Genomic DNA, 16828 nt, shown 5'->3' on the forward strand with positions numbered 1-16828 from the left:
CAGTATGGTACTGGCACAAAAACAGAAATATAGATCAATGGAACAGGATAGAAAGCCCAGAGACAAACCCACACACATATGGTCACCTTATCTTTGATAAAGGGGGTAAGAATATACAGTGGAGAAAAGACAGCCTCTTCAATAAGTGGTGCTGGGAAAACTAGACAGCGACATGTAAAAGAATGAAATTAGAACACTCCCTAACACCATACACAAAAATAAACTCAAAATGGATTAAAGACCTAAATGTAAGACCAGACACTATCAAACTCTTAGAGGAAAGCACAGGCAGAACACTCTATGACCTAAATCACAGCAAGATCCTTTTTGACCCACCTCCTAGAGAAATGGTGGAAATAAAAATAAACAAATGGGACCTAATGAAACTTAAAAGCTTTTTCACAGCAAAGGAAACCATAAACAAGACCAAAAGACAACCCTCAGAATGGAAGAAAATATTTGCAAATGAAGCAACTGACAAAGGATTAATCTCCAAAATTTACAAGCAGCTCATGCAGCTCAATATCAAAAAAACAAAAAACCCAATCCAAAAAAGGGCAGAAGACCCAAATAGACTTTTCTCCAAAGAAGATATATAGATTGCTAAAAAACACATGAAAGTATGCTCAACATCATTAATCATTAGAGAAATGCAAATCAAAACTACAATGAGATATCATCTCACACCAGTCAGAATGGCCATCATCAAAAAATCTACAAACAATAAATCCTGGAGAGGATGTGGAGAAAAGGGAACCCTCTTGCACCGTTGGTGGGAATGTAAATTGATACAGCCACTATGGAGAACAGTATGGAGGTTCCTTAAAAAACTAAAAATAGAACTACTATGTGACCCAGCAATCCCACTACTGGGCATATACCCTGAGAAAACCATAATTCAAAAAGAGTCATGTACCACAATGTTCATTGCAGCTCTATTTACAATAGCCAGGACATGGAAGCAACCTAAGTGTCCATCAACAGATGAATGGATAAAGAAGATGTGGTACATATATACAATGGAATATTACTCAGCCATAAAAAGAAAGGAAATTGAGTTATTTGTAGTGAGGTGGATGGACCTAGAATCTGTCATACAGAGTGAAGTAAGTCAGAAAGAGAAAAACAAATATCGTGTGCTAACACATATATATGGAATCTAAAAAACAAACAAACAAAAATGGTCACGAAGAACCTAAGGGCAAGACGGGAATAAAGATGCAGACCTATTAGAAAATGGACTTGAGGATATGAGGAGGGGGAAGGGTAAGCTGGGACAAAGTGAGAGAGTGGCATGGACATACATACACTACCAAATGTAAAACAGATAGCTAGTGGGAATCAGCCGCATAGCACAGGGAGATCAGCTTGGTGCCTTGTGACCACCTAGAGGGGTGGGATAGAGAGGGTGGGAGGGAGGGAAATGTAAGAGGGAAGAGATATGGGGATATATGTATATGTATAGCTGATTCACTTTGTTATAAAGCAGAAACTAACACACCATTGTAAAGCAATTACACTCCAATAAAGATGTTAAAAAAAAGAAAAGAAAAGAAAGAAAAATAAAGAAAAAAATAAATGTACTATGTCTTTTATGTCATTCGGACACCCTTGCCTCTGGGTCTTCTATCTCTACATTTCTCTTTCTGATTTTTCTCCAGTGAAAGAATACAGTGAGATTGTTATTTTTTGAGCCTTGCTTCAGGCACATGCACACAACAGAGTTGTGTGAAATTTATTCCCAGAGATCTAAGGGAAAGATACACTAGAAAGCAGGCTATTGTCACAGGATGTTGTGAAACCAGCTTGTTCTCTTTCTCTTCTGACCCAAGAATGTGTGTAATCACAGCAATGTCTGTAGTTTGAGTCATAAGATGAGACATCAAGATGACTCTCATATTTACTTTGGCACCTTTTCTGGAAGCTCTGCTTGTTCTTTATTCTATTGACGTATTTACTGCTTGCTGTATGTCACTGTATATTTTAATGTTTATTCTGTGCCCTAGAGATTTTAGGAGTCACATCCCAAGTTCTATCACTTTGTTATTGTAGTAAAAATGCTTATATTTTTACTTATATCTTTGTAGGTAAAACTGAGATTATGACAAATAATTCTCATACCAAATGTTGTGCACTCAGCCTTCACACTGTTTTAATGAAACTGAACAATTTCTAATAATTAAAAACAGGGAGATTTCATATGAAAAATGAAGGAGCCGCAAGCACCCAAAGCAACAATGACCCAAAGCTCAGTGGCAGCTGCCCTTCTTGAGAAAGCATATGCTGTCCTGTTCACTGTTACTCCTGCCCTTTCACTCCTTTATGCTACTTCCTGGTGGGGCCAGGCATTTGAGTTTATGACCATTAATGTGATGCATTTAGTCATTTCAGTACAGAGAACATTTTGCTTAATTAGGTTTGTTAAATTGCTTAATGGTCTTTGAGAACTACATAAAGATACTCAGTACCCACAGGGCACTGAGTATTTATGTAAAAGGAAATGGATAATGCAAAGAACCAGCTTTCTCCTTTTGCATTTCGTTTTTACTTCCCAAACAGAAACCTAGAAGTCAAGTACATCCTTGACACTCGCCTCTCCTCTTTGATGCTTCATATGTAACCCATCACAATATGCTGTTGATCTTTATGTTCTAAATATTTAATAAAAATTTCTCCAGTTCTCTTCATGTCCTTAAACCTAATGCAAATCATTTCTATCCCCTTTGATATTTCAATACTTCCCTAGCTGCTTTACTTGAACTTGAACACTATGTTTAGTCTCCCTCCGTTTGTATGTGCTCCCCTTCAGTTTATTCTCAACACTTCAGCTGCAATGATCCTAGTATTATAAATGGAAGCCAGTTCATGTCAGTTCTCTGCTTAAAATTCTCCAATGCTCCGTAAATCATTCTGAGTAAAACAGATATAACATCAGCAACGAGGGGGATGTACATGGTTGGCCCCTAATTATTTCTCTGAACATGTCTCCTATTGCTCCTCTCTTGTTTCCTGTGCTCCAACCGCACCATCCTCTTTCTGTTCCTTGAACACACTAGCCATGCTCAAAGCTTTAACGCACTCTTCCCGCCTGCCTGGAATACTCTCCCTGGAATACTCACAGGACCTCTTCCCCAGCCATCTCCAGGCTTTATGCATCCATTTCTTTTCAGTTAGGACTTTACTAGCCACCCTCTAAAACTACAAATCCCCCAACCCCATAATTCCTTTCCTTCTTCCCCATTTTAGTTTTCTCTTTAGCTTTTTCTGACATGTTTTACTGAGAAGGCCAAGTGTTTTTCTGCTTTGTTCACTGTTATATCACCCAGAACTGTTCCTGGAACATAGACATGGCTCAAGGAATATTTCTTTGAGTTCACTTTAATAGAATGAAAGAATAATAGAGTGTAAATAAGCAAATGGTAAAATATAAATTCTTAACGTGGACCTAAATAGATGTGGTTTTAAAATCCAGGCCCATCACTGTGAGACTGTAGGTAAGTGATGACCTAAACTTCAGTTTCCTTAGGAAAACAATTATAATATCTTTTAATAGGATCATTGTGATGACTAAGTGATTCTATCCTATAATAACCTTACCATAGCTCCTAGGATTTAGCAAGTGCTCAAAACTGTTGGCAATTTTAATTTACCTGTGGACTTAATGTGAATATGGTTAGACTGATTTTGGGGTCTATTACCATGTGTTTTGTTAAGGTTACTAAACTGAGAAATGTAATCAGTTTCTAAAATACATTGGCTTTTGAAAATTGTACAATACCAAACAATTTTTCTCAATTTCTGAAATATATGATTTTTCTATGAATATATTTTTAAATAACATCTCTTGTTTTATTGAAGCTTTTATCCTATAAAATATCAGAATGATATGTGTTCCTCCATATAATCCTGTCAAGTTTTCTTGAGGTCAACCTTTATCTTTCTTTGAGTTTATTTTAATAGAATCTCATCATATAAACTTCAAGTCCTCTTGCACAGAATATTATGTTTCTTTAGTTTACCAAAAATAAAAGTTTTAGAATTTTTTTAAATTGCTCTCTTCACTACAGTCTAATGTAAGATTAAAACGCATTTTTTAAAAAAGTTACAATTTCTTCATACATACTTAATTTATAAACTTAAAAATTATATGTATAGATAAAGATAAGGGTTAAGAAAGGAAAATTGAAAGAGCATTTGTTTCAATATAAGTAGTGATTATATAGTTTGTATTATTTAAATTCTAGAATGAGGCAAATATATCTTTTTCAACACCAGTAAAAAAGTCATTTGTGCAGATATATTCTCTTATCTGCATAAAGAACATTATAAAACAAATATATAATTTTCATTATGTGCAAAACTCTACTAGTCTACTTTTATTGTCATAACCACAACAAATGTGCAAAATTCATGAAATATATCACTCTTAACGAGCAGATATTCCTTAGCTAATTTTTTTCTATTCTCAATCTTTTTTTAAAAATAAATTTATTTATTTATTTATTTTTGGCTGCACTGGGGCTTGTTGCTCCATGTGGGCTCTCTCTAGTTGTGACAAGCAGGGGTTACTCTTCATTGCAGTGCGCAGGCTTCTCACTGCAGTGGCTTCTCTTGTTGTGGAGCATGGGCTCTAAGCACGTGGGCTTCAGTATTTGTGGCATGCAGGCCCAGTAGTTGTGGCTTGCGGGCTCTAGGGCACAGGCTCAGTAGTTGTGGCGCATGGGCTTAGTTGTTCCATGGCATGGGGGATCTTCCTGGACCAGGGCACGAACCCATGTCCCCTGCATTGGCAGGTGGATTCTTAACAACTGCACCACCAGGGAAGCCCCTCTATTCTCAATCTTAAACATGAATATTAAAACCAATTTGTTCTGAATAATGACCATTAATATAAAGAAAAATAAACAAATGTAAAATGACAGACATTAAAATAAAATTTTAGAATTTTCTAGAATATAATAGCTTGTATTTGATCTTTAAAATAACATCTCAACAATGGGTTATGGTTTTCTTTCTTGGCTTTGGGCTGCACACAGGAGTGACCTATTTTCTCTTGCACCATCAATGAAGTTTTGAGGATGTCTGCTTTGATATGTTTTTGTTTGTATCTTTTTTTTTATATAAACCAGAATTTTTAGTATCTTTTTATACTTTTGGCATCTTTCAAATAATCATCTTCCATTTTCTTTGATTTTTTCTTTACAAAAGGAAGCAAAAGAGGAAAATAGTTTCTGCTCCCTTTTTATATATACTATTTTCTGAGTTGGCATTTTCTTTTTCAGTTAGAACCTGTTACAACTAGTTCAATACAAGATCTTCAGCATCTTGGTTCTGGGGCAAGAATGAAGAATGGGGAATACAAAAACTAGAACATGAAATGATTCCCAGGTAGAAAAATAACATATAAATAAAGGCACAGCTGTCAGAAATTTTGGACACCTTAGGGTATTCTTCACTGACCTGCATTACGTGTACTGGAGAGAACAAAGATTAGCATGGAATTGTAGGTTAGAACCATACTGTGAAGAGCCCTGTATAGGTTAGAGTTTATAGCAAACAAAAAAGAAATGTTTTCCAGATGGAAGGGTAGGAAAAGGTATGCATAGGTTGGTAAATCTTTGAAAGGGGTCAACATGACACTGCAAACATAGATGTGTAAATTCTCGGTGTATGAAGGCAAAAACAGCAGAGGAATGCATAGACCATGACTCAGATTTTCCTTACAGAAAATGATATCAACACACTAGGTTTTCTAGCATATCTATATTCAAATATAGATAGAATAATATATTACTATGACTGGTTAATTGAGTTGTAGGAAAAATTGATTAGAATTCAATTAGTAACAACCCCAAAGTCTCACTGGCTGATGATGAAAAAAATGAATGTTTTCTCTCTTACCCGTGAATTGGTGAGCAGCAGGGGTGGTGATTAGGTTCAGGTGTCCTCCAAGTGTCTTTGTTCTCCTTAGACCAATGACTTCCCAGCACAAGCATTCTCAGAGCAGATGGCAGAACCACTACAGGGGCAAGTGGGAAAAGGTGATGCCTATTAAATGTTGATCTTGGTACTAGCACTTTGTCTCTTCTCCCCACATTCCATTGGCTAAAGCAAATCATGTGGATACACCCAACAGCAATGGGGTAGGATTATATTCTCAGTTAATGGAGGTAACTAATGATGGGGAAGAAAGGAATAACTGTAAGGAAATAACATAAACTTTCAGCCTGTTGGAGGGACAATTTGTGGTGAAACAATATTCTGTGTTATCAACTTTACAGGTTAATATTTCCATAAAAGCCAAAACCTAAGTACAGTTATTAAGCCCCACCCAGAAAACATGTGCATCCTAATTTTCTATCCTTCTAGTTTCTTCCACAGAAAACTTCAAGTGTGATTTGACTAAGGTATGTTTCCTTTTAGTCTGGTATAAAAGCTTAGATTTAAGAAACAAACTTCTAGCTATTAAATTTCCAGAATTATTACTTTTTAAATCATGAGGACGTCTAAAATAGATTAGGTACGTGGTCATGTATTCCACTTGCTTGTATGTCAACCCTAATGGTGTCCCTTATATCAATAGTTTCCAAACAGTGGTGAGTAAACAAAAAGGAATTTCAAAATATCTTTATAAATATTTTAAGTGTTCATTATGGCCATGTTTAATATATGTATGCCTCATCACTTCGCTTTCAAGTGATTTATTAAAACTTCAAAAAAATTGGCATTCCAAAGAAATACATCCTCAAAAATAAAAGAACCATTGTTCTTGGCACATTTTTATACTTAAATATATGTTAGAACTATACTTAACAAGCAACTTATCAGGTATTGTGGTTTCTATCCAAATATATGTTGCTTTTTTCAGCACAGACATCTTACATTATGAATGCAATTTTTGTTCTCTTTTAGATAATTCTCCTCTAAAACCTTTAATAACATATTTATTTTTATTAATAATAATATAACCTTTAATAACGTATTTTCAAAGCTAAGCAAATTATAAATAAAAGAAGTCTACTTGAATTTCCCAAATGCAAATTATAATGTAATTGGATACATGGATCATCAGGCCATTCCATCACAAAAAATGTCCTGTGATATTAAACAATAGACTGAAAAATTTCTCAGAGTCAACTTAAAGTTAAATATTATATCTCTGTGGTCTTCTAATATCAAAACACAGTTGAAAAAAAGTAGAGTACATATCTACAACATAAATCAACGTGTTCATCTTCACAGTAATCTGTATAATCATTTTGAACACAGTATAAAAATATTAAAGAAAATTTTACAGTCCTCTGCTAATTTTTAAAAGGTAAGCGCTGTGTTTTATTATGGCTGAATACATAAAGAATTCTCTCTCTCAGCACATACACAATATCTAAAAGTTAAAAGTTACTATATAGAAGCATTTCACATATAGGTAAATAGTTATATAAATAAAACTACTAAACAAATAAATACTATTATACAAATTAAAATGCCCTCTAAATATTACTTTATACTATATATAATAAATATAATTTTATATAAAATATTTATTATATTATAACTATATATTATTTTATACATCATATATGATCATATATAGAATATAATTGATTATAAACATAATAAATAAATATATTTTATGTATTATATATATTATATTATATTATTATAATATATAATAATATATATTATAATATATATATAATATATATAAAATATATATTATGTATTATAAAATATAAATACATTTATTATAAAAGTACATTATAAATATTATTAAAGGGGCAGTATTATTTGAGAGTAGCATATCTAGAACATATCTAAATACAAATGAAAATAACAAATAGTCAGTATTAAGATAATGGATATCACAATTTTTTGTTGTAGATAAATTCTGCAATCTTGACATTCTAATGGTTACTCCTAAATCGGTGAAGACAAAATCAACTCTGAATATTTACAAGGTTTCACAATAATACATTAGCTCAATTAAGGAAAATGTGAATTTTCACATTGACACCAAAATTAGTGACTATAAGGAACTTATTGTCTACTGTTTCTCATCTGGGTTTCCCCGGAAATCACCCCAAAGCAAAAAAGTGAAAAGAATTGTGAAAATTGTGAAAAAAATCTTTATTTAAGACATTTTCCTCCCCCAAATTTGCATGATAAATTCTTTCTAAAAACGTTTACTCATTCTTCAATTATCACATAATGTGAGGAGTTCCACTGCAATGAGAATATAGATATTTTATCACATTTAATAAAGACAAAAGTAAAATAGATTGATATTAATCATCATTATGCATAAAATTACTTATTTTCATTTATACTTATAAAAAACTCATACACTAGTGGGAATATTTTCTATTAATTTACCTCAAAGTTAATTTGAAACCTCTGATTCTAGTAATTCACATTACCCATTTTATTTATTGGTGCTCTGACTTTCAATGGTTAGTTTGAGAAGGTAATTTTTTAAAATTCATTTTTAATGACATTTGTGTTGATGAACCTTTTTAGTGTTTTTGTTTCTACAAAGCAGCAAATTGTGAAAAAAAAAAGTGAATTTTTTAGGAAATTTATACAGATTTGTTTAAAAAGTTAACAAACATGATGATAAACATTTAGTTTTTAATAAATTAAACCTACTGGTTTCAAGTTGACTGATTGTGGCTAACATTTTACTATTTAATAAAAGACAGTAGGAGTCCATTAAACAGTCCTATTAGGTATATCTATTTTTTATTACAGAGTATATATTTTACTACTATTATTTATTTATGTAACATGGTTTTGAAAGCTTGAAAACATTATTTTTTCTGACAGATTTATTTATTTTTATCTGCTACTCAAGAAGGATTTATATATTTTTTATTAGAGCTAAAAAACAAAGCTTGATAGTGCTGAAACTTGTCAAATTTAGCTTGTGTATTCTGAAATGATGTGATTAAAAACTTTTTAGAGGTTTAAATTAGAATATAGGAAAGCTAAATTGAAGTTTTCTGTTTCAAAAATCTGAGATGTTTCTGCATTAAAAAATCTAATTTGACAAATATTTACCATGCTCCTCCTAAATACCAGATTCTTGAGGAGTTCACAGTGAAGGGAAGGATATTTTGTACCTTACCGTATTTGCAACTGGTTCCTTAATGTTAGAAGTTTACCACCAATATACCCAGTGATTCACTGCTGCTTGTTGGTACCTGAAATTCCTACTAAGAAGTCCCTTATATGGGCTTATCCAATGTCCAAGTCAAGTGGGTGACCAGGGAAAGTTAATGATTTGCTGTTAATTAGAACTAAATTAGTTCAATGCATGCTAAGGAGAAAGGAGTCGAGGAGCTGCTTGCAATCAATTTTGCTCTTATTCCTGAGGCTGAGGGGGGCAAATTCAAGGAAGAAAGAAGGCAGGTACGTGATCCTGGTCTAATCTCCTTATGAACATAGTAATAACTGACCTTTTGGCAAACAACTTAATGCAAAAGAGTCTTTCTGTAGCACAAAAGATATGCTATATAATATCTTTAAAAGATATGCTATATATATATATATATATAAAAATATAGATTTATATTCTATAAATATACTGAATGTCAGATGTCCATGATCTAAGATTACTTAAGACAAACACACTTGGAATCTATGGGTGAATTAAGCATGGCTCTCTGGAAAATGTCACATAAGCTGTGTAACTATCTGAATAGAAAATTGAGGTATTTTGTAACTGAATCTGGTCCTGACTGTGACGAGATGTACACTTTCCTAACTTGAGACCTCAACTTTTACTTGGGCAAGAGGGTGCATCTGTTGTAGGTAGGAAGGCACACTAAAAATCCCTATACCTCACCCTTGATCACTCATGACTCTTAAAAGCCTATTTACTCGAAATTATTAATAAAGGCTAAAACTGAATAAGATCTCTCATTTGTGTGAGTCTGATTTGATAACCTGATCCTTCATGTTAACTCATGCTTAGCAAGGGTTTTGTGGGATTGGCATGAAATTTATTTCCTAATGATGAAGTGTACACAGAAAGAGACTTGCTTCCTTGTCCATTTCTAGCTAAAGTGGAGAAGATACTGTTTTTAAGAAAATCCATAAAACTTTTTTGACAGTTTTTATAGTTTTATGCTCTCTTCAGATCTCTTTAGAAAGTTTCCAACTAAGATAACATTTTGGAAGCATAGAGATGTCTATGATTTAGGTAATAAAATCAATTGGCTTGTTTGTTTTCAGTTTAACTAAAATGTACCATGAGATATTTGGTTTAAAGATTCATTGTGAATTTATATGCTCATTGCAAAATTAATCAGACAGAGGTGAGTTTTCTCTAGGAAGCTTTGCTCTTGTTTGTTTTCTTGTGCTTATTTTATTTTACTTATTTTTGGCTGCGTTGGGTCTTAGCTGTGGCATGAGTGATCTTCGTTGAGGCATGCAAGGTCTTTAGTTGCGGTGCGCAGGCTTCTCTCTCATTGTGGTGTTCGGGTTTTTTTTCTCTCTTTAGTTGTGGCGCACAGGCTTCAGGGCACGTGGGCTCTATAGTTTGCAGCACGCGGGCTCTAGTTGAGGCTCCTGGGGCCAGTAGTTGTGGTGCACAAGCTTAGTTGCCCCGTGGCATGTGGGATCTTAGTTCCCCCACCAGGGATTGAATCCACGTCCCCTGCATTGGAAGGTGGATTCTTTACCACTGGACCACCAGGGAAGTCCCTCTTGTGCTTATTTTAATTTCAGTGTAAATGCAGTGTCTCTGTTGTTGAAAATGTGCACTCTTAGCACACTCGGTACACGTATTCCCTGCATTCAAGTGCCCCTCAGGAATACTGGGCAGCTGCCTTTCCTTTATTGGTTCTGCAACTTCTCTGGGCTTTCCTCTCACCTGATGTACTTTCACTGCATATCTATTTATATAATTATTGCCATTTGAAAAAGGACAACTTCCATTTATTCTATTTGCTTGGATCTCATACCTACATTCCAAAATGAGAATTCTAAATGTCTAATATATTTGTAAATTGTTATCAATGATCTAAAAATATGCAGTGTGGTGTAGAAGGAAGATAACTGTTTATGAAAAATAAAATATGTGGTATAGAGTACAAGATATGACACTCACTTCAGAAATAATTGCAAGCTACAAATTTCAGGGAGATGTTTTCCTGGATAAATGAGAGGATAAAAATCATATTTTTAAATCAGTCATTGCTATTAAGCTACCTACTTCTGAAGAAGATGCAAATACATAACTAAATAAATGATACAAGTGACAGGAATTACAGGTACTGGTTTAAAACAGTGGGTCAGGTATTGTGACCAAGTGAGGCCATTTATTCAGTATACTCAGATGGTCTGTCAACTACCATGAAAATTTAACCAGATAGTTTTTCAAGCTCAAGTTTTCCAATGCCATTTTAAAATAATGAGTGACAATTTAAGGAAATGTTACTGGTAAAGTTTTTATTTCTCTCAGTTACCAAATGCATTTTGACTTTGTAATCAGTACTCTGAGAGATTGCTTTTCTCTTTTCTTTGAGATGAGCCAGATGGTGGCATTATTTTCATTCGAAATGTAGCTTTGAACTTTATTATCTAAATATTTTGGTTATTTCTGTCACAGTGGATTTTGAGTGGTGATTTCATGCTGATTTCCATTCCCACAAATTTGTCAAACGTCTATTCTAGTTTGGACATGTTGCTAAGGAATAGGGATAAAAAGATGAATGCTGCCTACCCTTGAAAAACATATTTTGCTCCAGGAGGCAAATCATGCAAACAAATAATTAAAATTATAATTTTTATATTCTTCTCTAGAAATACATAGAAACTACAAAACTGTTACAAATTACAGCAATTACCTCCATCTATTTCTGTCAGGGAAATAAGGTAAAGCATAAAGGGAAAGTGACTTGGGAAAGTGACCTGACTTGGATTCTAAGGAATAGGTGTTTACTGAGCAAAGGTAAAGGATATTTTGGACAGAAGAGAAAATTTGTGTAGCCTTGGAGGGAAGCTAGAATGCTGGGCTGTGAGTTTACCTGTAGAAAAGTATTTTGAAAAATGAGCAAAAACAACTGTGAATATAATATCAAGTGAACAAGGTCAAATAGATGTCAGAGAACAAACACACACATCAGAGTTGAGTTGATGGAACAATTTTGGGGGTAAACTATGAGTCTGGGTCAATGGTAGAAGTGTGGATCTCCTGTAACCACTTACTTTTTGGGTTAGAGCCTAGGAATAGCGCAGGAACAGTTGCTAGACTCTGGCAGAAGGACCAAACCCTTAGACTGTGGGGTTATTTAGACCGCATGATTAAGAAATCATCATCCCTTCCCTGGCCTGATTAGAATTGGGATTGAACAGCACTCCAGTGGGCAGGCACTCGGCTCCAGTGCTGATCTCCCAGCTCAGCGTACATAGTCGGAGGAACTATGTATGCTCATAGTTACGTATGAGCTATGTATGTATGCGTGCTCAGTGTGGGCAACCATCATGGTGTAATCTGGAGGCTAGGTTCCCAGCCTTGTCTTGCCTCTGCGTAACATGTCAGGCCAGTTTCAAGATCCTCCATCTCAGCCTCATCCAGGCGTGGCTCCCTCAGAACAATGGTTGGCCTCCGTGGACATTTGTAGGAGACCAACCTGCAGAGAATCCACTTTGGAAAAGTTAACCCTTAGTTCCTACATATCCCAAGTGTGTAGAACACATCGTGGCATAAGAGAACCTCTGCATACTTTCGTTAGTATTTCCTAATTATACCCAGGTAGTTTGTGGCGTAGCTAGCATTTAAAATCAGGCCTGCTAGAACGCAGCGGCGAGGGTCCCGGCACCGTGTTGGGGCCGAGGGGATGGCGCAGAGGCGCTTGAAGTGGCGGGAGCGGGTCGGACCTGGGCTGGTAGGAGCCCCACCCCTCCCGCCTCAGCGGATCATGACCCGGGCTGCGGCTGCGGAGGTCGCGGTGGCGCGGACGCGGCGTGGCGGGGCCAGCGCTAGAGGTGATGCTGTTTCCGGTGACCACCCCGGGATAACAACAGACTCCGCCGCCGCCCAAGCACTATGGCATCCCCTCCCCCATCAGTTTAGCACCCCCCCCAGGGAGACTGACTGCGTACTCACCCAGAAATTAATTGAAACCCTTTGGGGTTTTTGAGGAGGAAGAGTAACTGTAGCGTAGGATTTTAATTTTGGAGAAATTAAATAATCTGGTAAAGGAATGGATACGAGAAATCAGTGAAAGCAAGAGTTTTCCACAAGCTGTAATTGAAAATGTTGGAGGGAAAATCTTTACATTCGGTTCTTATAGATTAGGGGTGCATACGAAGGGTGCAGATATTGACACGTTGTGCGTGGCACCAAGACGTGTTGATCGAAGCGACTTTTTCACCTACTTCTATGATAAATTGAAACTACATGAAGAAGTAAAGGTTTTAAGGGCTGTTGAGGAGACATTTGTACCAGTTATCAAACTGTGTTTTAGTGGGATAGAGATTGATATTTTGTTTGCAAGATTAGCACTGCAGACTATTCTGGAAGATTTGGACCTAAGAGATGACAGTCTGCTTAAAAATTTAGATATTAGATGCATAATAAGTCTTAATGGTTGCTGGGTAACTGATGAGATTTTACATCTGGTACCAAACATTGACAACTTCAGATTAACTCTGAGAGCCATCAAGTCGTGGGCCAAATGCCACAATATCTATTACAATATATTAGGTTTCCTAGGAGGTGTTTCCTGGGCGATGCTAGGAGCAAGAACTTGCCAGCTTTACCCAAAGGCAATAGCATCAACTCTTGTATGTAAATTTTTCTTGGTGTTTTCTGAATGGGAATGGCCAAATCCAGTGCTACTGAAAGAGCCTGAAAAACGAAATCTTAATTTGCCTATCTGGGACCCGAGAGTAAATCCCAGCGATAGGTACCATTTCATGCCTATAATTACACCAGCTTACCCACAGAAGAACTCCATTTACCACGTGTCTGTTTCAACAAGAATGGTCATGATCGAGGAGTGTAAGCAAGGGCTTGCTATCACACATGAGATTTTGCTGAGTAAGGCAGATCGGTCCAAACTTTTTGAAGCTCCCAGCTTCTTTCAAAAGTACAAGCATTATATTGCACTTCTAGCAAGTGCACCAACAGAAAAACAACATCTAAAATGGGCAGGCTTGGTGGAATCAAAAATCCGAATCCTGGTTGGAAGCTTGGAGAAGAATGAATTTATTACACTGGCACATGTGAATCCTCAGTTGTTTCCAGCACCCAAGGAAAATCCTGACAAGGAAGAATTTCATACAGTGTGGGTGATTGGTTAGTGTTAAAAAACCCAGAAAACTCTGAAGTTCTCAATATTGATCTCACTTATGATATCCAGTCTTTCACAGATACAGTTTATAGGCAAGCGATAAATAGCAAGATGTTTGAGATGGATATGAAAATTGCTGCAATGCATTTGAGAAGAAAGGAACTTCATCAACTACTACCTAATCACGTGCTTCAGAAAAAGAAAACACACTCGACGGAAGGTGTCAGATTAACAGCTTTGGATGATGGCAGCCTCGACCTGTCTGTAGACAGTAAAGACAGCACATCTGTGTCTTCACTTCCTGGCTCTATGAAGACTGGCCCAGTGACTGGCAGTGCTCAGGGTAGAAGCAGTCCTGCCCCAGCTGTGACGGCAGCATCTGTGACCAGCGTACAGGTTCCCAAAGTTTTCTTGCAACAAGCAAATCCCAGTGACAGCCCAGAGGCGCGTCCAGCAAAAGCATCCCTCAGACTGCCCCACAACCAACTATTTCTCCACCACCGAAGCCCATGGTCGCCAGAGTTGTTTCCGCAACATGTGTGGTCAACCATCCACCCAGGGAGCACAGCAGCAAACATAGCTAATCCTATCACAGGAGTCTAGAGGACATTGTCACGTTACAAAGAAGAAAGGACCAAGGAAACCAGAACAGAAGATGAACTTGTCTCATCAAGAGACAACTGTGACTCAGTTGGAAACTATTCAGACAGCAGCTTCTCTGTTGGCCTCATGGGGAACATCCAGTGCAGACCTTCTCAGTACCCCTGCTCTCCCCGCAAATCTTATTTCTATCATCAAGAATTCACTGAAACAGATTGAACTGAGAAAAACAACCTCAAGCATCCATAAACAGTATCTGCCAACTCAGACTGCTGTCTTCAAATGCTAAAGGAGGAGGACGAAGGGTACCAAACTAGATATGGTTCAAAATAGAATTGTTAGGCTTATCGGATGACTTCCTTAATTGGGCTAATCTTGATCAGAAGTCCAGGTTAGTATGTGAAGCTAGAAGTACTGTTATTAATGTGTCAGATTATTTATGTGTCAGCCACAGTGATGCTAACTATTTCAAAGGACTCCTGCCCTTTAAGAGGAAAAAAACCCTCCAGCTATATTTGTACCCATGACTGACATCGGGACTGGACTGATGTTTGATGCATTGTTGGGGAAAGTTTGCAATACAAACTGGTATCAGGAAAAAAATAAAAAATAAAATCAGGCCTGGTAGACTTTTCAGCACACATCTTTAAATACTATGCCATGATGACCTTAGCATCAGTCACTATATATTCATTCATTATGAGCTTTATCACTAGTCACTACCGGAAGAACAAGGATAAATAAGGTAATGTCTTTTTTCTGCTGTTTCCTTACGCAGTAGGACTAAATATACCAAGAAGCAGAAGAAAGGGATTATTTATCCTTTCTGTTGCAGTAAATAAATGGAAGAATCACATACAACACATTTTATAAATATGTGTTGACAAAAGGTAACATTCAAAATCAAAAGATCTAAAATATGCTGAACATATTTTTGAAATAAAATATATTTATTATAACTAGTACAGTTGCTAAAAATTGTGTCTGCCTTTCTATTGATTCTCCTGGTTACAAAACTTACACACATAGCCGTGTTAATTAGCCTATGATTGTGGGTATAGAACTAAGTCAGGTGATCAAAGATCTTCCCCAGCGTATTTCTAAGCATGGATGATAGAAAACAACCTTTTTCTAATGCTCTTAGACTATAAACCTAGGGTTCTAGGAAAGTGTTTCCACAACCATTCAGAGTATCTTTATCATGCTTGGAGAATTAAGTGATATGACAGGGAAGTAAAGACAAAAGGGAAATAGAAACAGAGTAGAGAAACCTTGGTTCCAGTAGTGACATTGGGTCAGTTTCCTACAGTTTCCTACGTTTGAAGTATGCTAATCAACGATCCTCATACTGTAGTTGAGGGTTTTTTCACCACTTGTAACTCTATTCTTGACCAGTACAAATATATTTTTTGGAATTTCTGGGCTAAAACTTGAAGAAAAAAAAAAGAATGAAGACTAAATGCAGTGGGCATGAAGTGATTATTGAACAAAGTGTCAGAAGTTGTACCTAGGGGGGTTATCTGACAGAGTTCGTGCAATTGGGAGACATTTTCAGTTCAGAACCACCCTGGGAGTTATTTCCCCCCCAAATTCCCAAAGCATTACAACTAGTCTATTAATGCAATGGAGGAGATGAGAGTGCACAGGATAGACTCCATTTCTGGACACAGGATATTCAAAGCATGCTGGAGGCTGTGGGTGCTTTTAGAACATGTGTGACTGAAAACAGAGATAGCTAAAATAGTGAAAATACATTTTACATAAACTTTGAACTAAGCTTACAATTTCTCTTTCTTTGTTATTAAAGGGAATATTGCCAAGTGAAGTGGAGTAGACCAAGATTATCATAAAACAGAAATTGTAAGTGAATCAGAACCTCTGACTAAAATAGTGGAGTAAAGATGAATGTGGAATTTAAGATTTTACTC

At 36.1% G+C, this 16828-nt stretch overlaps 1 long non-coding RNA gene and 1 pseudogene across 2 annotated transcripts in view; one reads left to right on the forward strand and one right to left on the reverse strand.

Annotated features, from left to right (window-relative positions):
• LOC307195376 overlaps positions 1 to 16828 on the reverse strand; it is a 197825-nt gene that overhangs the window by 57685 nt on the left and 123312 nt on the right. Inside the window, exon 2 of the long non-coding RNA XR_013830821.1 lies at positions 5902 to 6019. This is a non-coding gene — a long non-coding RNA (uncharacterized lncRNA). The remainder of the gene's footprint in view (positions 1 to 5901; positions 6020 to 16828) is intronic.
• Positions 12994 to 14985, forward strand: LOC307195447 (poly(A) polymerase beta-like; annotated as a pseudogene). The gene has a single exon. The product of its transcript is annotated as a poly(A) polymerase beta-like (transcript).

Source organism: Stenella coeruleoalba (assembly GCF_951394435.1).
Source record: "Stenella coeruleoalba genome assembly, chromosome: 12".
NCBI classification, from domain to species: Eukaryota; Metazoa; Chordata; class Mammalia; order Artiodactyla; family Delphinidae; genus Stenella; species Stenella coeruleoalba.